The following is a 24445-nucleotide window of genomic DNA, read 5'->3' as shown; positions in this document are numbered from 1 at the left end:
TTGCATATGTTTGTTGGTATGTTTGCTGTGAGAGGATAGGGATAAAATTTAAATACAGCCGTTTTGTATCGCAGGCCTCTGTCACCCTGGGCTCAAAACATGCTCCTAGATTGCCTGTAATAAAACATATTGCAAAACTGCTAGCAGTACTGTTATGCCACTTTTTTCAATTGTCAGAGTGAATGGTCCTCCACAAAACCAAGAGCGCTGAACTGATGCAGACAAAAACCATTTTTCTAGGTGAACTGTTTATTTGTAACCAAACATCTGTGTAAATGTACAACCATTTGTAGTTTGAGAACATCAGAAACTTCTTAAAAACTATTGCACAGTACAAACTTCCTGCAGCTTGACACCATAACAAAATTGAATACTGAAGGTGTAGTATGTGTGGCCCTCAAGTAAAACACATTTCCCAAAAGAAATAAATTTTAAAAAATAGATACCTAAATAAATAAATGTAGAAGCAGACTGACATGACTGTCAATAAGAACACTCAAAAAAGGTACTTGCTTTCTCTATTAGGGAGCCAGTGGTACTATTACCATGGCACGATTTGCTTGAGCCCACAGCACTCAAATGAGACCTGATATGCAGGGTGGTTATCTTTAAGTTTCATGGAATTTATTAAACACGGACTGTTGCAGCTAACATAATTCTAGATACAGAGTGCCAAACATTACTTGCATGAGAAATCAAGACACCATAGTCAGCTGATTAAGAAAAACTCAGTTCCTAATAAAGTTTTTACGAATTGTAGACGGTAATTTTACAAGGTGTATGCACTAAGAACGAACTTCCAGAATGACACCAGTAACGAGACACATGCCATCAAACTGGCTGTAGAAATGCACTGCTGTAGCACTTTTTTGTTAACAAAACGCACTGTTATGCATTGAAGCACAAAAGTAACCGGAATGCCCATGTATTTCTCTCACATTTATGAAAAAATCTCGCAACTGGTGTCAACCTGGAAATTAATTTCAAGTGAATATGTCTTTCAACCTCACTGGCTACAATTTGCAAACTGAAATATGTGCCGTGATGTTTAAGTGAATTAATAAATTTATGAGAATCAGTTTAATGTTTCCATTTCTTGTGCTAGTAATGTCCACCTCTGAATAATCCAGCTCAAGAACAAAAATTATGCTACCTGGCACAGACAACTTTAAAAAAATCTGTAAAACTGAAAAAGGACCACTGTACAATCCTTATTTGTTGGTTGAATGGTGTGTGCCAATTTCAGTAAACCTTACATACTTCTGAAATATGGCAATCACAATAAGTGATGCTTATGGGAGCAGTTTATTATGCTGCATTGCTGTTACATGATACAGTTGCGTTTTCTGCCATGATAACGTTCCTGCGCAGGTCATTCCATATCAAGCGACTTATTCATATTAACTACTTCAGATTTTTATATGAAAAAAAAAACTATTAGTGATGTGCTGGAATAAAACAAAGTTACTCCTTTTCTGAGTTCAATTTTATTCACTGTCACAAAAAAATAACGAAAGAATTCAGAAAAAGATGGTTTCATGCAAACATGAAAGGCACATCATCGCCATTACCGGAGATTTTTTGTTGCATTTTAAATTTAAGCCGACTTATACCTATTAATTTTTACTCATGTATTTTAGATAGCAATAAACCATGTTTACAAAGCTATGTAAAATGCAGTTTTTACTGAACTCTGATAATGGCACAGATGCACTTGCAGGTGTGCGATTCCATGCCGAATCGACCAGTGTTTTTTTGACACCACACATATAGCTGAAACATTGCCATGTGTTTACTAGAGTTCAAAACTCGTTACCCACTTTTATTAATTTTTGCCAGATATTTTGTAGCATTTTGGTGACAGTTTAGTTTTCCTGCTCAGCTGAGCTAGAGGACATCAATCAACATTCTTTTTCAAATGCACATTGTATTGATCAAGGCCTTCAAATGGTGTGCGTGGAAATACGGTGAAGTGATGCAACTGCCAAAATAGCCAATTTTTCAAATATTTGAATACTTCAATTGCTTTTGGCACCGGCAAAAACGAGTCAAATTGCAATCCGTTAGATTTTTTTTAGTAACGAAAAATTCACAGGACAGAACTTAAATACAGAATGGTAGCCCAAGTGACATAGTATAGCAAAAAAATATGTGCCGCTTTGAAGGTTGAGCTGATCGCCTGTAAAAAAAAAACAAATTCTAATCTTTTGCAAGAAGCTTCATGTTGAAGGAAAAAACAACTTTCGTAGTTGGCCAAAAAATATGTTATACATTATTGGATAGCTCTACATGTCTGCTATGCATGTGTGAAGTTAAAGAAGGCATTATTTTTAAATGCGAGAAATTCTTTTTTGAAATTTTGTCAGCACCGACTTTTCTCGGATGTGCGCACAGCTTGCCGGCTGGGAATGCACACGACAAAGCTGGCTTTGTCTCCACACAGATGACAGAGAAGCGGTGTTAGGGTCTGCATTTTATTGCCAAGGGCCACCTGCTATAACGCAACGAGGCTTGTGTTTGGTGTGGGCCAGGTAAACCATACAGCCATTGCACATAAACTATCAATACGAGGTCTGTTAGAAAAGTATCTGACCTTTGGCTGAAGAAAAAAAAAAAAAACTGGCATAACTGGAGCATTGGAAACCTAATCACCCTCAAAGTAGTCTCCTTGGGACTCCAGTCACTTCTCCCAGCAGTGCTGCCATTGTTAGAAGCATTCCGAGAAGGCCTCTTTCCGAATGGAGTTTAGCTCAGCTGTCGTTGCAGCCATAATGTCTTCTCTTGTCTGAAATCGCGCTTCTTTCAATGGCCTCTTGATTTTGGGAAACAGCCAGAAGTCGCAGGCGGCCACATCCGGAGAGTAAGGAGCCTGTCGAACTACAGGAGTCTGGTTATTCGCCAAAAAAGTCTGAATCAAGTGCGAGAAAAGCATTGTCGTCATGGATGCGCCAATTTCCTGTTGACAACTTCGGTATCTTGCGCCACACAGCATCACATAGGCCATGGAGGACATCCCTGTAGTAGTCTTTAGTGATTGTTTGACCCTGTGGTGCGTACCCGTGGTGTACCACACTGCGGGAGTCAAAGAAAGCAGTCAGCAACACTTTAACGTTGATGCGCACTTAGCGGTCTTTGGTTGGTGACGTGGAATGCTTCCACTGTAATGACTGGGATTTGGTTTCCGGGTCGTAAACATACCCCCAAGACTTGTCACCAGTGATTGTGGTGTTCATGAAGTTGGGGTCACTGTTTGTGGAATCCAGAATGTCTGTGAGACTTCAACACGAAGTTGCTTTAGCTCCACCATGAGCAGTTTGGGAACGAATTTCGGTGCAACTCTCTACATGGCCAAATCTTCAGTGATAATGGAATGTGGATAAAATGTGCTGATGCCCACCTCTTCCACAATTTCTTGGATAGTCACACGACAGTCCCGCATCACCACGGTGTTCACTTCGGCAATGACCTGGTCATTTCGGCATGTTGATGGCCGACTGGAGCGTGGCTCGCTCTCCACCGATGCGTGGCCGTCTTTAAACTGGTTGTACCACTCCTTAATCTGTGTGCTGCTCATAGCATAGTCACCAAAAGCAGTCTGAATCTTCGGAATGGTTTCCACTTGGCTGTCGCCCAGTTTCTGGCAAAATTTGATGCAGTAGCACTGCTCCAGTCACTCCGCCATTTTCCTTGCAATAAAAAACCGACGAGAGCACTGTGTACTACCTCATTCAAATGCTGCGTCCCAGCAAGTCACGCTATTGGCAGGCAGGAAAAAATTCGTGCATGCGCACAAAGGTTCAAGGGCGGCTGATGAAAACGCACCTGTTACATATTCATCAGGTGTTCGCAAAAAAAGGTCAAATACTTTTCTAACAGACCTCGTACATATTAAATACGTGAGGGAATCCTGCAGTGCTAAAAGATATGGTTCGTGCAGTTTACAAAAAGAAATATCAGCTATTATGTAGACAGTAAATCCAGAAAGAGCGCTGATATTGTTTATACAAAGCATTTTAAAGGGCATGTCGCAGTGCAATGCAACATAGAGGGAGCAGGACACTTTGTGCCCTGCTCCCTGAAGCCCAATGACGATGCAAGTAGAAAACACCTTCATAATTAGGACTGAAAACCTACATGAGTACGAACAAATTCTTGTGGTGTTGTTTGCTACCACTGTTTTAGAGCCGGAACATGCTCATCTATAAAAGTCATATGTGCCATGTTTAGTCTGATGTGGTCAGACACCATTGGCAACCACTTCTTGCGTTCATGTTAAAAAAATACGAATTGAGACTGCAGCTGCAGCGCTAGACGTCACCTGCCTTCGCAATGATAAAAAAGGCAGTCAGTTTGTTGAATAGTTCTTGTGGCTAATTATATTAACAATATTTCCTTACTAGATGACATGGCTTCATATATTTATGCTATATTTATGCTGTATGTGTGATCCACAAATCAACATTATAAAAAATAATTTATCGCACTTAAACAATAATACCTTTTTGTTACTTGTCACATGTATAGCAGACATGTAGGGCTGTGTAACGATGGGCGACATATACTTTTGTGCCAACCACCAAAGCTAATTTTTTTACCTTCAACACGAAGCTTATTGCAAAAAATTTGAACTTTACAGTTTTTTAGCTGATCAACTGAACCTCTAAGGCTTGAAATATTTTGCAGCTATCCCAAGTCAACCAGTCTGATTTTATATTTATTTTGTGCCTTCTGTATTTCCCTACGTTAGAAGAAAATTCAAACTTTGCAAATTTTGGCACTCACACCACTTCAGTCTCTTGACATGAACACCATCTGAATATTTGGATCATACAATTTCCCTTTCAGAAGAAACGTGTATCAGTGCCTTCTAGCTTAGCTGGGCAAGAACAATAAATTTTTGCCTAAGTTCAAAAAAATTTTTTGCGAAGGAAAATAAATGGGGAGCAAGAGTTTGGAGCTTCAACTATATCTGTGATGGTCAAAAAAACGTTGGTTGGTTGCCCTGGAATGACTCAAGTGTATGTACGAAAGCAAATTTTCTCATTGTACCTACTCAAAATCAAGCAAACTTGAAATGGTTTGCCATAATGGAACAGTTCTTGACAAAATTGGGTGGTTTGGCATGAAATGGCTTAAGATACTTAAAAAATATATTAATAAGGAAACACTTTCCTTACTAGAACCATATCAAAAACTAACATAAAAATGTAGTGAACTATAACAAAGCACAGCACTTGTATTCTGGATTGAGCAATCCAATGTGGACTTCTCAGGAGACTAGCATAATTAACATAAATAAAATTAACATAAAAATGTGAAGGCATAGAAAGGCACAACATTTGTAAGCTCATTTGAGAAATCCAAATTGGGCCCTTCAGGAGACTAACACAGAACATAAAAATGTCGAGAGTTACAAAAGCACAACACTTGTGTTTTGGTTTGAGCTGTCCAACTTGGGCTCTTGAGAGGTTATTGGTCCCATGCGAGAAGCGAGGCCACAGTTCTTTACATAGGGCATGTTGGTACCAGGCAATTTGCGACACGTGAAGCCTGCAAAAACAAGAAGCCAGAACAAGTTTTAAAAAGCAACTTCCACATGCAAAAGAATGGCATGCAATCTGCCCTCGTTATAACGAAATTGATTTATGTATTTGTGTTGCTTTAGTCCAACTTTCCACGGGTACAGCTTTACAGCATGACCATTTAAATTTATTCAGTGCGGCACAGGACTCCACTAAGTGTCAAATGCAGGAAAGGGCAAAGAGGAACAAAACACTGTAGCAAAATAACTTTATGAATATCCTCAATGTCAAAGATGTGAGCTTTGCTTGCTGAGAAACGAAATGGTGAAACAAATTCATGTCGTTCATAAATAAACCTGAACTGACAACTAAAATTATTTCTTGTAACTTTCATAATTAAAATTTGCTGCACTTCACTGTGCTTTTCCATGCTCCAAATACAATACTGTCATGTCACTACAACTGAGTGTAGCTTCATTTGATGTTAGGTTTCCTGAGTTCACATGCAATCGGAATGTACTTCTCGCCTTACAATGACTTAAGACTTTCTACATTAAAGAAGACACTGCTTACAGTGAAGTATGTTTTCTGCCTCGACGACTGAATTACTGTTCTAATGAGGATTCCGTGTAGTGCACCAAGCTGCTTAGCATGACACATGCAGAATGTGACAGAGACGAAGAAATGCCATCTTTTAAGAGCCATATGCGATAGGACTGACTTCTTTAACCCTTTTAGGGTTCACTGCCGTACATCTGTGGCTGTGATGGAACGTTCTGAAAAAAATTTGCCTTTTCAGAACAAAGTGTTGCCTAGCATCCCACTGGAGGTGCTGCAACCTTCTGAGACTTCTAGAAAATATTCTTATAGTGCTGTCGCTCCTTGGGTTTCTCCAAAACTGATTTTTCACCTAGCTCCTTGGTGTCTGTCATTGCAGTAATTTGGGAGTGTTGCCATAAGTTTTTTGTAAGTTTCATTACACAAAAAAATTATGCTGCTTTATCCTGCATAAAAAAATAAAACATGTAAAACTGCAAATACTGAAATGGTATTGCCACTTTATTGTTATTTAAAAATATTATTTACCAGTTTATTTTCTCGGAATGTCACTCTGAAGAACTTAAATCTGCAATAAAAATATTAAGGGTGCGCGAAAAGTGATTTTTGAGGCTGAACCGAATAATGCTAGAAGCAAATCAAATAATGGATAGTTTCTGAATAATGAACAGCTGATATCACAATTAATGTAAGATGAGGCTCACATCCTAGTATTATTAAAGTTAGCAAGTTTCTGTCATTGTTATGTTATGAAAAGCTGTTTATTAAAAGCACAAATGGAGCAGCAGAAAGTTTCTTCACATGCACAGGACTCTTCAGTAAGCATAAATGATTGCTGTACAGCCTCTAAAGTACAGCTACTGAAGTAACGTAGCCTGGTCTGCTATTACAAGTTGTTACGTTTTATGTCTACACTATGTTATTGCAGGTGAACATTTACCGTACTTTGGCTCAAGTTTCATGTTTTATTGGTGTTTCGAAATATTAGAATAATACTCGCATTTACAAATAGTGACCATTCAAAGACTAATTTGAATAGGACACTATTCAATTCGAAAGTTTTGAGCATTTGCACACCACAATATTTATAACTCCTAAATTAGAGAGGCATATTTCTCCCCAAAATGTGATCCTCAACCGGCTAAACAAGAGCGACAGAAAAGCCCATTCATCTTTTTGATTAATTTAAGCCCATAATCTACTTGGCAATGGTTCATAATAACCCTGTTAACAGGTAGGTGAAGTAAGGAAGCAGGAATCAATTCTAACAATTTCACAATGGGAGTAGTGGACATGTCCGATGGTCTGTAAGAAGCTTTATACATTAGGCCCCAAGAGCCTATTCTGAATTTATTGAAGTATATGGGGGAAAGCCACATAAATATTTTTTTCATATCTTAGAATACAAAGTGATAAAGTGTGCATTAATAAATACGAGTCATAGGTTAAGTGCTTAGAATGAGCAAGCGCCCACTAAACATAGTACTGTTGACAGCAATGCTTGCAACTCTGTCCATGTTGTTTCTTTGATTGAAACAACCAAAAGAAAATTGCCACACCACTCAGGTTCCCTCTGCTAAAAGGCTGCTGTCTGGCATCACATGGACCTCCTTCAATATAGGAGCAACCTTAATTCGATGTGGTCTGTTAAAATTGGTGAAACTACTGTTTCACATCTCAGAACCTGGAGAGCTGTTTTGACTTCTGCAATTTGGTGAACATGCTCCTGCTCGAGCTGAGCAGTAACCACACTTGAGCATACCTTCTCCGCAATTCGCGTATTAGAATAACATTTTCAGGCTAACTAAACATGTCCTCCATGCCAATAGATTTGGAGCGTGCTTCACAGACAACTATTCCTTGCAATGACAGCCAAGTAACACTGCTAATGCGCAAATGCAGCTCATTTTATGTGGTGGAGCCACTAAAAACTTTCAGCAGTGAAGGCAGCTTTTAAATTTTAGAAGCATTTGAGTATGGCGGCATTACGCACTTAAGATCGTACGAACAGTCACTCCAAATAGTAGGCTACTGTCGCATACAACTGCACACACGGGCTACTTGAAAGTCGTTTGTTATGCCAATGGCAAGTTCATAATTTTAGAAAAAAATGTGAATGTAAAAATGCAACCAGAAAGGATATATGGTACTTGCCTATAACAGCACTGACTCTGGTGGGGTCAAGAGCCTTTTTTGCCCCTTGGTGTTATTTCCAAAGCCCAAATGGCCCATGAGCTCCTCCTCTGTGAACACATGGTGAAGCAAGGCCCTTGCAAACTTTCCTGGTCCACCATGGCAGGCCATGGTAAACTGTGCCAGGATAACCTTCTCAATGTGCACTCCTTCAACCTATGTGAACCTGCATGTTTAAGTAAATGTTAGCAAAACAGTTTTAAGCCTTTCAAGCACATTCACACAACAGCCCTACTGCAAATAAATTACAAAAGTACCTGTTGCAAATCTAGATTGCTAAACTTGACTTCTTACAAGCTTCTTATGCTGTCTGGACGCCACATGTTTCAGAAAAACAATCCAGCACAAACAAGAATAATAAACCAAAGTATCCAAACATCTAGTACTTGAAAAAGGGGAGTACCAGCGAAACACAAATGACACGCACACAAGGAAACGGCATTAGACAAGGACGGACGTTGGGACGGACCAGCGTCCGTCCCTGTCTAACGCCTTTTACGTGTGTGCGCGTCCTTTGTTTTGCTGGTACCCCCCTTTTTCAAGTTCATCACGCACCAACTGGCCCAAGAGCTTGCCCTAATGCACATCTAGTACTATTTATTGTGATTACCATTCTTAGGATACTTCATATTTTCAGGTGTTTGTCTCTATTTTCCCATCCATTTGTGCCAATAGGTAGTCCATGGTCTAATGGGGAGATTGGGCTGCTATGTTAAGGGAAGAGTTCAAAATCAGCCGTTGGAACAGCTTGGGTGACTGGGTATGCGACCCTGGGCATATGCCACTTTTCAATGAATCTCCTTCCTGCTATCTTGGGCAACTGCTGCTGCTTGTGTTGGCAAGCAGCATTAGGAGCTCAAAGAGGGACATGATTGTCAATCATTACTAAGATTACCACTACACGTCACGTTAGCTTGCTGTGCTGCAGAAGTAATATGTGAGATTCCACTCCACTGTATGAAATGTACATAAGCTGCAAGGACAGTATGTGCCAACCACCACCTCAATTAAATTAATCGACTCGCAAAGCACAGGCTGCACAAGATCACGGAGTGAACTCAGAAGTTTGTGGACAGTCAGTTGATATCCATGTCAGGGACCTCTAGGGAAACTCAGTCATTTCCTCGATGTGCATCATCGTGCCGTCATACATTGTATTACAATTCTGTCTGTCTCGTTGTACCACCGTTCTAATAGTCATCACGTATCACCACAATTCAAAATATAAATAGACACTTATATCTACTGTTTATTTAATCTTTATGGAGAATACTTTGAGCATGAGTTTTTGCAAAGATCATGAATTCTACAGCTTAAAGGAGCACTAAAGCAAAATTAAATTAATTAAATTCTGGCGTTTTAAGTGCCAAAACGACAATCTGATGTTTAGGCACGCCTTAGTGGGGAACTCTGGACTAATTTTTACCAAATCAGGCTGCAAGGTACCTGGGCAATTTTGTATTTCACCTCCATCAAAATGCGGCTGTTTGATCCTGTGACCTCGTGCTTAGCGGAGCTGTGCCAACACCCCTAAGCAACTACGGCATGAAAGCACTAAAGAGAAAAATTATTTTAGATGTATCTGTACATGACCTTCCTACAATTCAAGAGATTCACTCATACCGTGACAAGAGGCTGAGTAAACTGTAAAAGCAGCAAGAGGAAAGATTGGTGGCAGTGCTGCCTTGAAGTTACCACACCCGCTTGCTGTGACGTCATGAATTTTGATGATGTCTGTTGAGGTGTAGCAATTTTTTTTACAAATAAAGATGTTCTTCATCGTATTCCAAAAACCCAAAATAAAAAGCGTCAGGAACTTTTACAGAACCAATACAGCCCAAGTTTGAAAAAATACTTGGAATCCATGATGTCACAATGAGGTGTCAGCACAAAGATTTTGGGGTGATACTCAGAAAATTGAACTTTGTGCTTTATTTTCTCTAATAATCAAACAACTACCAAGAAAGTTACAGAAGTAGTTATTTAAGACGATGCTTTATTTAAGTTCATTTAAGGTGTCATTAGTGTCCCCTTAATACAAAACAAGGAATGCACTTGGCTGCGTAATAGGTTAACACGCATCACTGGTTCTCATTAAGGTAGGATTATCAGTATAGCAAAGGGCATGCACTAGCTGCTCCAGAGGGGAGCCCTTCCACTTCCCCTCAACCTCCCAATTTCCAATTTCTTTATGAGCAGTGATGCAATTTCTGTATCTTAACGAGACATAATGCCAAGGAGATTAAAAATGCCATGCTGGCTACAGCATGTGGTGACCGGCACTTCACACCATCCAGCTCGGCATCAATCTTTTTGGAATTTGGCCCTTGAAATGCAGAAAGCCCCGATCGCTGCTCGTTCTTCAGCCAACTTTCTCAAAGGGTGCTGCTGTTCTGGTTTGATACCTCTAGCTGTGCACTGCTGTATGACATAGGTCATAATACCTTCGTTCTGGTAAAACTAGAAAGATGTGCACTCATGCAGACCACTAATGTCCACACTAAGTTTCTGAACGCCCCTCTCATATCAGGCATATACACTGAAAAAGGCACATTCCGCGTTTAATATGTTCACAAGTGACAATGAAATTCACTCCCAGTCCCGGTGCAGTTGCAAAGTCTTTAAGCTGCGTGCTTAAAGGCACCATGTCTCCTAATGAAGGCACTCTGCACCAATTGATCACTGGAGCAAATGCGTTGCAGTTGCATCAGCAATGTTGTTGTTTTTTCTGCTTCCTGTAATACATTTTCACGGTATCACTGTATTTGATCATCGTGACGCTACAGAATGGATGGCCAAGGAATTCACTTTTACCGTTCCAGCTGGGGCCTCTCCCAGCTCATTTGGAATCTGAAAAAAGATGTCACTATTAAAACGTGAAGCCACGATGCAGCAAAAGCGACAATCAAAAGAGCTACGTGGACCATTAGGCTGACATAAATGGACTGATACAAATGACTAGTCATTGAATACACTAAAGTGTGGCCGCTCTTGCCAATGGCAGTGTGAGCTTGTCAAAAAATTTATTTCACATTCCTCTAGTTACTTTAAACATTATTTCCACGCATCTACTTAACTGTTATGGCCACATATTAAAGGCAGCTCCTTCATATAAAACCAGCGTTACATTCTTTTACTCTCCGTCTACCTGATGCTACTGAAGTTTTGCTTACTCTCAAAGAAAGAATTTCACAGAACTGCTCTTTCGACAAAGCATTATTCCAAGCTTGTGGCAAAGCGTCGTGATTTAGTTCACAACGATGCGCTCCCCTTTCAATCTGTTCACTCTATAGTGCTCTGATTCAAAGCAAAAATTGCTTTTCGACATAACTAGCTACTTCTATGGTCACAAGAAACAATGCTAATTATTGATGTTTATGTTGCCGATAACGTATACATGCCGCCTCGAAACACAGTGGGACGACAACGCAGATATGCCAGGCATCTCGTTCCTTTACTGATTTTAAAACTATTGTTAAATCAGTTACTGAAGCGGCGCGAAAAGCTGCAATTTCACGAAATTACATTATTTTGAATGTTGTAGGACCTGGAGTGCCATGAAATCTGCCTTTCCGTGAATGCAAAGAGCGCCTACGCGAAGCCGTTTGGGCGAAGCACTCGATGGCGACGAACGGAGAAGATGAAAAAATAAAGTTGAATGCGCGCGACCTGGGGGAAAACAAAACGCACGCGGTTGGCAAGGCGTATAACTCGATGATTTCGCAGCACTCTGTGGCATCACCCCTATTGTATCTCACGTATCGCATGTACACCCTTGAAATTCTTTATTATTATTGCGCGACAGCCTCCTCTGTGTTTTCCGATCGCGCGAACATCGGCCGCACGGCGTGTCAGATAGTGGCCTTGAAGCACCGCGGAGTCACTCGATCCTGAAGGGAACAGCGCAACAGAACACACTTTCGCCAATCCCACCGCACCCCCCCCCCCCCTTTTGCTGAAAGCTCGCTCACACGCCTTGTACTAGCGTGGCGCAAACGAAATATCTTCGATTACAGTACAGATCGGATGGTTTCACGTCGCATTGTTTTGCGCTCATTAATAAGGCTAACTCAATCGGTGCTCGAACACCGTATCAGAAATCATGGCGTACAACATGCCCTGTTTTAGGTGGCACCACATAGCTGCCTTACGTCACCACAAGCGGAGTGTAAAGTTAAACCAGGACAAAACTCCACGTTATCTACCACAAATCTAGTGCTGTACACCCCATTCTCGCAACGGAAGGATAGTACTAGGAATGAAAACTAGAAAAGAGGCGCGCGGAAGACACGCACAAGCGCTGAAATCATTTCCCCGCTTCCGTTCACCGCGTCGCAATGGACGAACAAGGGGAATTCGAAACACTCACTCACCCTTGATGTCGCTGAGTCGGAGGCGATCATGGCGATCTTCGAGGCAACAAGTCCATAAAAAGCGAGCAACACGCAGGAATATTCCAAAGATGTCACAGCGAAGCACACAAAGAACACAGAAAACGCAGGAAACTCTCAAGCTAACGGCGTCCACGAACTCGCCGGAATGCGCCAAGCACCAACAGCGCAAACGCGCAATCATACATGTACACTCATACAAATACACGCTTATATTATCATAAATTGTACCATTGGATAACAAGTTATGTAATTTCATGTTATTACTGAACAATTGTTACGATTTGCAAGTGTATAAAAGTCTATTGCTTCGCTTCTTTGATGAACTACTTTCTTTAGCGCAGTAACGCAGTGCACCGGCCGGAGCTAATGGCATGCGCGTGAAAAGGCGCCAAATTCAAACGTCACAAACGCCGCGCTAATTTGTGCGCGCACAGTTTTCGTCGTTTGGATTAAAAAAAAAAAAAAGTAATGCGTGCCGCAACCATGCGAACTGAACTATTGACCAGAAAAGTACAGAAACGTCGCTGTTTGTGCTTCTTATTTCGACGTCATGGCAAACTGCGGGCGGTCTGTCGTCCCATTCTTTAAACATTTGTGCGTGTGCTCCTGCGCTGTGCGATTTGTCACCGAGAACGTATAGCAGCGCAGATTGTGCTTGGTGGCCGAGCAGATTCGTAACACATTCGCCAGCACCCCGTCTAGGTCACAGAAAAGAATTTGGCCTCCATGTGAAATATGAGCACCATGTCGTACATATCGGCCAAGCTTTTCGTTTCGTTCTGTATAGCGCGCTAACGGGTAAGCGAAACGCACTCTGTAAAAACGATGTTCACTCCTTTCTCCGCCGCACCCACCGTGGTGGCATAGTGGCTGAGCTGTTGCTCTACTAACCCGAGTGCTTGGGATCTAATGCCGGCCGCGGCGGCTGCATTTCGATTGGGGTGAAATGCAAAAACGACCGTGTACTGTGCGTTCGGTGCAGGTTAAAGGACCCCAGATGGCAAAAATAAATAGGGCGTTTCTTACTACGGTGCGGCTCATAATCAAAGCGTGGTTTTGGCACGTCAAACCCCAGACTTGAATTTTGTTAACGTTCTCCGCCACCTTGACCATATTTAACATGGAGGCATGCAATGCCGTTTCCTAACACAGCCAGGGCATTGGCCCCTTATAATGGACGCCGATGGAAATGCAGGATGCGTCCCATCATCGGTTGTTTGTCACTGCTTGTAGGGACGTTTGTCTTCTGAAACTGCATATATATATATATATATATATATATATATATATATATATATATATATATATATGCAGGGTGTTTCTGCTAACTTTAGGCCGAGTGTAAACTCTATGACGACGCGACTAAATGCATGTTGCTCCCTTTGGTATGTAGCGTGTCGCGCTATTTGTGTATTTTTGCTTAATTAGCTAATTAGTCAAGCATAATTAACCAACTTCTGAAGCTTAAGGAAGTTAGGAAAGAAATTCCAATTAGAAAGTTGCAGAGCTGTTGGCAACACGTCCGAATAAACAGTTTCTGTCTTTCTATCTGTTAAGTATTATTGTTTTTCAGCTTACTGCGGGTGCTCGCGAAATAGAAAAAGCACCACGTGACATATGCCCGCCTGCGAGTCGTGATTGCACTGCTCCTAAGCCTTCTGCGCACAAACGAAAACATACCATTTAACCGGTGTGAACACCCGTCTGCTTATCGCCATCATGAACCGCAGCGAGGGAAGCACGTCGCTGGCGTCAATACCACAGCCAACGCCTTCGTCACTGCCCTGTCGCCTTTTAAGCGGCAACACACCCTGCTCGATGGTATGCTCGTTTGGGAGCGCTGCAGGCACGGCGCGCAAGCGGATATGTCAGGTGATATTTTTTCTATTTCACGGGCATCCGCAGTAAGCTGAAAAACACTAACACTTAATAGATAGAAAGTGAGAAATTGCCTAACAGGACGTTTTGCAAAGTGCTCTAGAGCTTTCTAAGTAGAATTTTTCGCCTAACTTTGTTCCTTCAGAATGGCTAATTTTCTTGACTAATTAAGTACTTAGGGAGAATACAAGAATAGCGTGACACGTACAAGAGTGAGCAACATGCATTTGGTCGCATCGTCTTATGGTGCATCGGCATATTTTTAAACTCTGAGTAAAGTTAGCTGAAACACGTGTATATACGTCTACGGTTCAAGTAACATGAAACAACACCCTGTATATATGCAATGGTGATCAAGTGATCAGTAAAGCAACATATCTGTGCAAAAGACGCACACATACATATGTGCGTGTGTTTTTCACATGTACTTCGAAACTCAATATTGCTCGTGACTCAATTTTATTCAACAATAAGTTAACAGCATTTAGTCAACGACTTTGTTGTTGGAAACTACTCAACAATGGTTCAATAGTCAATACTATTCAACAATATGTCAAGAGAATTTAGTCAACGACTTTATTGTTGAAAACTACTCAATATTGGTTCAATATTACTCAATACTATTCAACGATATATCAACAGAATTTAGTCAACGACTTTATTGTTGGAAACTACTCAACAATTACTCAATAATACTCAATACTATTCAACAATATATCAAGAGAATTTAGTCAATGACTTTATTGTTGAAAACTGCTCAACAATGGCTCAATAATACTCAATACTATTCAACAATATACCAACAGAATTTAGTCAACGACTTTTTTGTTGTGAATTGCCCAACAACTTTACTGTTGAATTATTGCCTGTGGTTTCAATAATTGTTGAGGTATTGTTGAAAGGCTATTGAGTCAACAATTCGTCAACAATATGCCAACAACTTTTCAACAGTCATTTTCATAAGGGCACACCCGGACTACCTTCACTGTTGCTGGGCGCTGCTGTCTAGCCGAATGGCTCATACTTGAAGAAAAAAAAAAGCGAAAAGAAACCCCCGGAATTACTCCTTAATGATGGAATCGAGCCTTGGTCCCCCAGCACAACACCCTGATGCTCTAACCATTAGGCCACAATGACTTTCTTTTCTTTATTGCATGAAATTATGAGTAGTTTCATTCCGCCACAATGAGACTTTTAAAAGCTTAAGCGTTTCTATGCATACTGTTTCTTTGCCTATTTTATCCCTACAATGTCTATGCGTACATTTCTATACCAATAAGGAAACCCGTCCGTCACGTAGGACGATCCCTTTCAAGATAGGGCCCGCAACTGCGAGTTGAGCGAATTGAGCTTCGTGCTGGCTCTCGCTTCAACGCGAACTAAGCGGCGAGAACACAGCGCACACGAGGCTATCAGCACACGGCAAACTCTGTCCCCATCGCAGATCGCTTTCAAGATGGGGTCCGCGCGGCCGCTCCATACGCAGCTTTCGCCGGAGTACTGTTGATCACGGTTTGCACCGAGAGGAGGCAGCATCATCGACCACATCTACGTCCGAGGTCTACCAAACGTGACACGGTTCAGTTACGAGACGTACTATACGTACAGCACGCATTGACCAGTGCTCATATTGCTGGAAGCAGCGGCATTATTCGAACGCACCGTAATACTACAACATTATCGAACATTACTACTAGGATAGGGTAGGATAGGATAAGTTATCCTTCTTCGATGGCGCGTACCCACTGCGGAGGATTGGTCAAGATTTGGATGGTATTTGGAAGATGTTGGTCTACTCGCCTGTTCTTTGTCGTCTTATGCTGGTCTCAGTTAACGTTTCGGTATAGCAACTGCGCTTCTTCGATCGTTTCACGATTATTTCGCGCAATTATGCGAAACAGCAGCATACGCGAGGACGAAACGTGTCAGGTGATTAGTAGCAAATTCTTACGCATCATTTAGAAAACTCCCACCGGAGGTTCTGCGCGTAGTTTTTTTTCTTCTTTATTGCATGGACATATGAGTAATGTCACGCGAAAATTATCTACAATTCATTTAGACACACGCACTAAAAAAGTCACTCCGTTCATTGCGCTCCGATCCGATAGCGGCAGCCGTGCCGGAATCGAACCAGGCGACCTTTACATTAGCGACATTGTGACAATGCGCCTGAACCTCCACGGAGAGCTGCATAATAACAATAATAAAAAAGAACAATACAGAATGACCCCAGTTTTTGCGACCACCTGAATGTACAAAGAATGCAACCGGTTTAGCCAAATGTTCGCTAGTTGTTACCGTTCATTAGAATAAAATGCTACGAGCTTGTGTTTTATCGATTTCCAGTGGTCAATCCTAAAGACGGCAACATATATAAATATATATAGAATAGAACGGAGAGAGTCTTTTGTTTTCATGAAGGGTGTTTTTCTCATTGATTGATATGGAAACGCTGTGTCATGCCGGCTAGCCTTTGCACATGCAACAAGCTTTTTGTCAGACACAAACAAAATAAAGGAAAGCAACGAAGTGCAGTGAAGCGCAGTGCCGATTTTCTCCCAGGTATTTAGAGATGTACATTTTCCGAAAGCTTTAAAGCAGAGCTCTGGATAACCCGCTAACACGTCTGTATGCAAGCACATTAGAAGGTCAATTAGCTTTACCTCGCGCCCCGCCTTGCGCTACAAATCTGCAGCCGCTAGACGCCCGACGTTCGTATATGCCGAGGCTTTCGGAAACGGCGATGGCGTACTATGTGACCTCGACGCGCGCATGCGCGCAGAATGCCACGTGGGAATTAGGCGACCCTCGCGTTGCAATGGCGCGGCCTATCAGCCGCGGCGAGTCGACTTCCGAAGCGCGGCTGCGTCAAATAAAGGTCGTCAAATAAAGGTCGCGGTAGACAAAGCCACAGGCGACGCACTACTTCGCTGTGTGAGCGTGAAGGAACCCACAGCGCGGCGTTGTGCGTCGTTTGTCGGGGCGCCGAGTGAAGCTGTTCGACGCATTCACTCGGCAACTCGGAAGACCTGGCGCAACATCGAAGGCGCGCGTTCGGCTGTTCAGAAATCCGAAGCATTTTTGAAAGCAGGTTCTTGGGATGCGCGACGGTATAGGTGAGACGCTTGATTGCCGACAAGTGTGTTCTATATGTACGTACATAATATAACGTATAGCGGTCGCATGGGGACCGCATTTTGAAACGATCCTTTCTCGATTGTAAGCTAGATTCAACTGTACGGCGCGGCGGCTTGCGACACGCCGCGGGTATAATTCCGTACGGCGCGGCGGCTTGGGAGCCAATCACGGATGGCGAAACGAGTAGAAAAGTGATAACATTCATTACAATGGCATGGCACCAGACTCTGTAGCGCTACCCGAAAGCGTTACAGCGTCTCCTGCCTTCTTAAGTTGTGAAAGCGTTACGAAAGCGTCTCCAAGACGAGAATATAATCATGCACATGCTGAGTCTGCAAATGGTTCGACGCTTCAGTGTCGATATTGACAGCCTATATATGCGACTGGGTGTCGAACCTAACGAAGTACTTTTTTTTTTTTTGATGACATTGACGTCTTTCGGGACTACAGATGGGTCTGGGTTCGTTGGATCTGGGTATGTGGCCACTTTTGTCCCGTCAAATTACACGATTTCAGGCCTTTTAGGGAACGTAGGACAGCTGAAGAGGCGTAGAAATTTAGCATGTGACGAAAAAAGCTTAGAGCTATCTAGGGGTCACTAATAATGCGTAATTAGGGCAACGCTGCTAAGCACGAGGTCACGGGATCAAATACCGGCCACGGCGGCCGCATTTCGATGGGGGCGAAATGCAAAAACACCCGTGTACTTAGGTTTTAGTGCACGTTAAAGAACCCCAGGCGGTCCAAATTAATCCGGAGTCCCCCACTACGGTGTGCCTCACAATCAGATCCTGGTTTTGGCACGTAAAACTCCATAATTTAATTTTTTAATTAACTGGGACAAAAGGTCGAAGTGAAACCAAGATGCGATTGTTCAAATTGCGCGCGCCTAAAACAGGAACTGGAAGTGTGCCATTACTCAAATGAAAAGTATGGGCCGATCCTGAAGGTAAGAGAATTAGCCGACGCCCTCTAGCAGACGCCATCATCTCCTTGCATACAGTTGAAAATTTATTTATTTATTTATTTATTTATTTATTTATTTATTTATTTATTTATTTATTTGTTTATTTATTTATTGTTCGAAATACCTCCCTAAAGGCCCTCCGAAAGAGGGTACTACATAGTGTCATAAACGCAACGCGAAAAAATACGCGACGAAATATGCACACGACTATGTGTAGTAAAATCATAGTTGGGATGAAACCAAGTTAGCACAAAATTTGAAGAAATTTGAAAATTGAAACACATAGAAATAATAATAATAATAATAATAATAATAATAATAATAATAATAATAATAATAATAATAAACATGGTACACTAATGCGCCCAAGAATACATTGTCTTTTTTCGATGTTAACCCATGCTGACTCGCTTTTCTTTAAGTACACTGGACGCTTAGACTGTGAAGTACTTGAAGGTGTTTCGTAATTATCGTATTTAGGAGAACAGTGGTTGACAGGTGGATATCTGGCACCAGAAGGTAGCCTGCGATACAAACAATTCATTCACTGGTCAGCAGTGGAGATAAGCAAGAGGCGTTTTGAATATTGACGAAAAGAAAGCAGGGAAGAGATTGATAGAACCTGAGTCGTTACAGGCATAGGTAACTTATACAATATAGATATAGAGATTTGAATGAAGAAGGAAAATATTGAAGAGAAATAGGCAAAATGCTAGACTGCTACGCACGTCATCATCATCAACCTATTTTTACGTCCGCTGAAGGATGAAGGCCTCTCCCTGCGATCTCCTGTTACCACTCTCTTGCACTAGCTGATTCCAACTTGCGCCTGCTAATTTCCCAATTTCATCACCCCACCTAGTTTTCTGCCGTCCTCCACTGTTTCCTTTCCATGGTACTCTTTCCGTAACTCTAATGGTCTACCGGTTATCTACACTACGTCACGGCGTTCCCAGCTCCATCTTTTTTTCTATTAATGTCAATTATAGAAGACAGCGGCATTTGCCCCTCAATAAAGGCGCACGCGCACGAGCCTCTGCCAATGGGCGCGCACTCTAGACTGACGTCATGAGCCAGACGGGGAACATGCCTGGCAGCCCGCTCTTTGAACTGGGCCGGGTTGCGTCAGCGGGACTATTTCTTTAGGCACTTAGGTCATCGGGCGGGGCCTCTCCTGCCTTCTTAAGTTGTACCCGAATATAGAATATCGCCTATACCCGTTGGCTCTCCGATCCGCATCGCTCTCTTCCTGTATCTTAACGTTATGACCAACATTTTTCGTTCCATTGCTCTTTGCGCGGTCCTTAACTTGTTCTAGAGCTTCCTTGTTAACCTCCAACCGCTATGCATGTATGTATATATTAAATTCTGATTTGCTAAAGCAGGTTGGGGGACTATTTGTCGCGGCTCCGTTTCTAAGGGGATGCCCATAGAAATTAGCATCAGCATTGCTCCATCCGTACCAGTCGCGAGTTGCGGCTCACAGCGTGCGTTTCTGTCCAATTCCGTTTCATTAACGCGTGTGACTACGTCGTTCCCCGAGGGCTCTCTAGCTGAGGAATTCATTCGCATCGTATACCTCGCCTGTGGAAGTGAACTGGTGCTGACAGGGAGTGATCCGGAGCGCTCAGCATGGAAGGAACACCACGGCCCGTGACTTGTGTGCATTCATCCACAATTCAGCTCGGCTCATTTAAGTCAACACGCAGGCACCAGGAGGAGGAGGAGGAGATTTTATTGAAGAGAAAGGAGGAGAGGTCGGTCTGGAGAGCGTGTCTCTAGCCTGCTACTCCTCACTGTGGTAAGGGGAAGGGGGAGATACAGGGAAAGATAGGTGGCAAGTGGTGATGTTCAGATACAATGAGCTACTATATGCACGTTGTCCAGTACGCGAATGTAAGCTTTAGACACACTATAAACGCAGGAGTAATCTTGTCTATACAAAGCGTTATCGCGCAAACACGTTTCGCATTAGCTTCACGTCACAGGTCTTATAGACGACCTTCTAAGCCAGTCTCGCATAGAAAGTTCAATAGTGGTTTTATAGCGTTTTGGGCATGGTCAACTCTTCTCCGCGCGCCTAATATCTTTTCTTCCGAAAAGGGGCAGGAGTCCAAACAGTTAACACTAAACTTAAGGGTCAATCGCTCGTCCGCTTATCGAGGGCACACGCAAAGTATGCGATCTATTGTGTAGGGAGTGCGACACACGCTACAGTCAGGGTCCCGTTCCCGCACGCAAGTTCTTTAATATTCGTCGCAGAAAAATGCTTCAATATACATAGTATGCACGTGACGTCACATCCGCTGTTGTCGTCTGCTTCCGCTACATTCCGCCATCTTGGGGAACCTTATCAACAGGCGCGCGCATATATGCCTATAGGTTCCCCAAGATGGCGCCGCCGTAAACCGGAAGTCGCGGAGTATCCTTGAATGATGTACGTGCATACTATGTATAGTGAATCGTTCGCGGTGCCGATCCCGCCATCGAGTGACCTACAATTTTAGGCTGTTTTCTCGCGTGTTGTTTTGTTTGCAAGTCATTTTGGAGCGTTAGCTGTCTGCCATACCGATGAAGACGTGAGAGTATATGTGACATTACCAATAAAATTATGCTCAAAACATAGCGCCCATGACGTACTTCCGACTCTTGCAATCGCTTTCGGCTCATGCAGCGTGCGAAATCATGTTTATAGCCTTAGAGATGTGATCTTAATGCGATTCGCATTCTTTGCCTACTGCAGGCACTATCCATCTAGCCTCTTCGCCGACCCGGTAACACAAGTTGTGTGCTAGTGGTGGTGATGTCGTCGTCATTCCAGCTTCGTCATCCGACTCTCGTCATGCCTTCGTCATCCTACATTCGTCGTCATCCCATTGTCCTTGTAGCGTCACCGTCATGCTGTCTTCGTTATGCCATATGCATCGTCATCGTTTCGTAATCGTCAACCCGTTGTCGTCACGCCGCCGCTGTCGTCATACCGCCTTCGTCATTCCATCAACGCCATTCCTTCTCCGTCGTTCCTTCGTCGCCACAGCTTCGTCGATCATTATATAGTCGTCGTCGTGCCGTCACGGTCTTGGCCGACCCTGGCGAGCGAGTGGCGCAGCAAAGTGGGCCGATCCCGGAGACAGTGCATGCCGCATGCATACAGCGGAGGCAATAGAAATCTCAGAATGACCACTACATATTCTAGATAAAGGTGTCTTCAGGAATGCAGTGTGTCGTTACATTTCATGAATGCTAATGGAATTAACGTCGACAGTCATCGCGGAATTGTTTCTGCCGGAATTTCTGTTACTCGGACGAAGCCGTCGCTGGGGCGCGAATGTGGACGCCACCGGTATAACGAGTCAGTTGCAGCACGCGCTTGCGGTACACGCCTCGGGCGGTCGACCGTGCACGCGGTGCGCTCGCGGCAACCATCGCAACGCGCAGTTTCGCTTTTTGCATGCAACCTGGAGGCCCGGTGCGGCCGACGAGGGCCACGTGCGTTGGTGCGTGAGCGCAAGCTGGAACCGCCAGTCGCAAGCGAATGTATATATGCAAGGACATGCGCAGGGAGTATGCGTCCTTCACGGCGCCGCTTACCTGGCGTGCCATTTGCGCGCAGTTTCCCCTGCATATACACATGATACTCTGAGCCTGTCGCTTGCGCTTTGCCGCGTTAGCTGCCGCCGTACACCGGTGAAGGCACGGAAGTATATGTGAATGGAGCAATGAAGTATATAGCTTAGTACGTCAGTATATGAACGAAACAAAAAGATCGGAGTAAGGTGCGGTGTAGGGGGAGCGGAGTGTCGTGGGGCGTGAGTAGTGTTGAAAGAAAGTGGGAACTTATTGGTAGCTTTTCTTTTGTTTGTACCACCGGGTGTCCGAGGGCTAGCTCGAGGGTCTATACTAACCGAGCTATGGCGTCCTCTTCTAACACCAACCCTTCACAATATCCCCCACGAAATTCCGTCACTTCCTTGTTCATCAGCGCGGAGGCCGCAGGAAATACCCGCCGTTGGCGAGGAAGAGGGCACCGATTGGCGCAAAATGCAGACCGGGGTATTTCCCCATCCAAATATGCTAAATGCCGTGTATCCCATTTGCTATGGGGCCACAACTACCCTTGGTGCGTTGGCATCGCACAATAATGTAACCTGGGAATGCACTAAGCGTCCTCATAGGCCAAATAGCAATGGCTCAATGGGGCAGTGGGAGGCACAGATATGACTTAAGTGACTTTCTTTCCAAGTTACCAATATACTACTCGCAACCATGTGAAACAAACAGTTAATGAAGCCAAGTAAGGTACAGGGGAAATTATTTGTAATTTAATTAATTCAAGTGCAGAAATTATAAGGTAAATTAAAATGGAAATAAAGAAACTTGCGTGCCGCCGGAGGGAGCTGAACCGGGGCGTGAGGGTTCGGCTCCCAGTCGCGCCATGTTGTTTGCGCACTTCAATTTCACTCTACCTTATCACTTCTACACTTCGTTTAAAGCTATCAATATATATTATCATATATATACATGTTGTTCGCCCACTTCAATTTCACTCTACCTTATCATTTCTACACTTCGTTTAAAGCTATCAATATATATTATCATATATATATATGATAATATATATTGTATATGATAATATATATTGTATATGATAATATATATTGATAGCTTTAAACGAAGTGTAGAAATGATAAGGTAGAGTGAAATTGAAGTGGGCGAACAACATGCCGCGACTTGGAGCCGAACACTCACGCCCCGTTTGAGCTCCCTCCGGCGGCACGCAAGTTTCTTTATTTCCATTTTAATTTACCTTATAATTTCTGCACTTGAATTAATTAAATTACAAATAATTTCCCCTGTACCTTACTTGGCTTCATTAACTGTTTGTTTCACATGGTTGCGAGTAGTATATTGGCAACTTGGAAAGAAAGTCACTTAAGTTAGCGAGCCTTTAGTCACCTTAACGGTAACTCGGTCTTTTCGGACCCCTAGCGACATTTTATTGAATTTTTAATCACTCAGTAACTAGTAAATTGGCCAGGTAAAATTCTTCAAGGGACTTTGGTTGAGTTCTGTGCCTCGCCCCAATTTTATCCCAAAGGTGCATGGTACATGCGCCTACATTTATCGCTACTCCTAAGGACATGCCGAAAAGCCTATCAAGCGCCATGTGGGTGCATCAAAACTGCTTTATTGGACAAACCACAATGCCTAGACTAGCACCGTGTTATCAAATCGGAGGTGGCCCGCCTTGGTGGCCTACAGTGGCTTTGGGGTTGCGCTGTGAAGCGCGAAGGCGCGGGATCGCATCCCGGCCGCGGCGCGGCTGCATTTCCATGGTGGGAAAAAAAAAAGAGAGAGAGAGAGAGAGAGAGAGAGAGAGAGAGAGAGAGAGAGAGAGAGAGAGAGAGAGAGAGAGAGAGAGAGAGAGAGAGAGAGAGACCCGTGTACCGCGCATTGGGTGCACGTTAAAGAACCCCACGTGGTCGAAAATAATCCGGAGTCCCTCACTATGGCGTGCCTCCCAATCAGATCACGGTTCTGGCGCGTAAGACCCCGTAATTTAAATAATTCTCGTGAACGGTAGATACCCACGACCATATTTAGTGTTCGCGCGGTTGAATTTGACAGTTGTATTCGAAACTATAGTGCACCATGCTCGTTCGTATTTAGGTTTGGCCTCTGTATCTTTTACAACGATGTCGGTTGTCACTGACCGGTTCACGTGTCAAGTAACTCGTGTTGCGAGAAATGGCATTTCATCGGCGAACGATATGGCGCCATGTTCCAAGGTTATG

At 43.1% G+C, this 24445-nt stretch overlaps 1 protein-coding gene and 1 long non-coding RNA gene across 2 annotated transcripts in view; one reads left to right on the top strand and one right to left on the bottom strand.

Moving 5' to 3' along the window:
- The window catches only part of LOC126537142 (uncharacterized), a 104183-nt gene that overhangs the window by 22052 nt on the left and 57686 nt on the right, over positions 1-24445 (top strand). The window lies entirely within an intron of this gene.
- Positions 8154-13654, bottom strand: LOC140217099 (uncharacterized). The gene is made up of 3 exons (XR_011893598.1): positions 12647-13654; positions 11088-11123; positions 8154-8439 (listed from the first exon to the last, which is right to left on the bottom strand). It is a non-coding gene; the product is annotated as an uncharacterized lncRNA (long non-coding RNA).

The sequence above is a fragment of the Dermacentor andersoni genome, chromosome 4, assembly GCF_023375885.2.
Source record: "Dermacentor andersoni chromosome 4, qqDerAnde1_hic_scaffold, whole genome shotgun sequence".
Classification (NCBI taxonomy): domain Eukaryota; kingdom Metazoa; phylum Arthropoda; class Arachnida; order Ixodida; family Ixodidae; genus Dermacentor; species Dermacentor andersoni.
The sequence above is the reverse complement of the archived record's forward strand: the minus strand, read 5'-3'. Positions and strand labels throughout refer to the sequence as shown.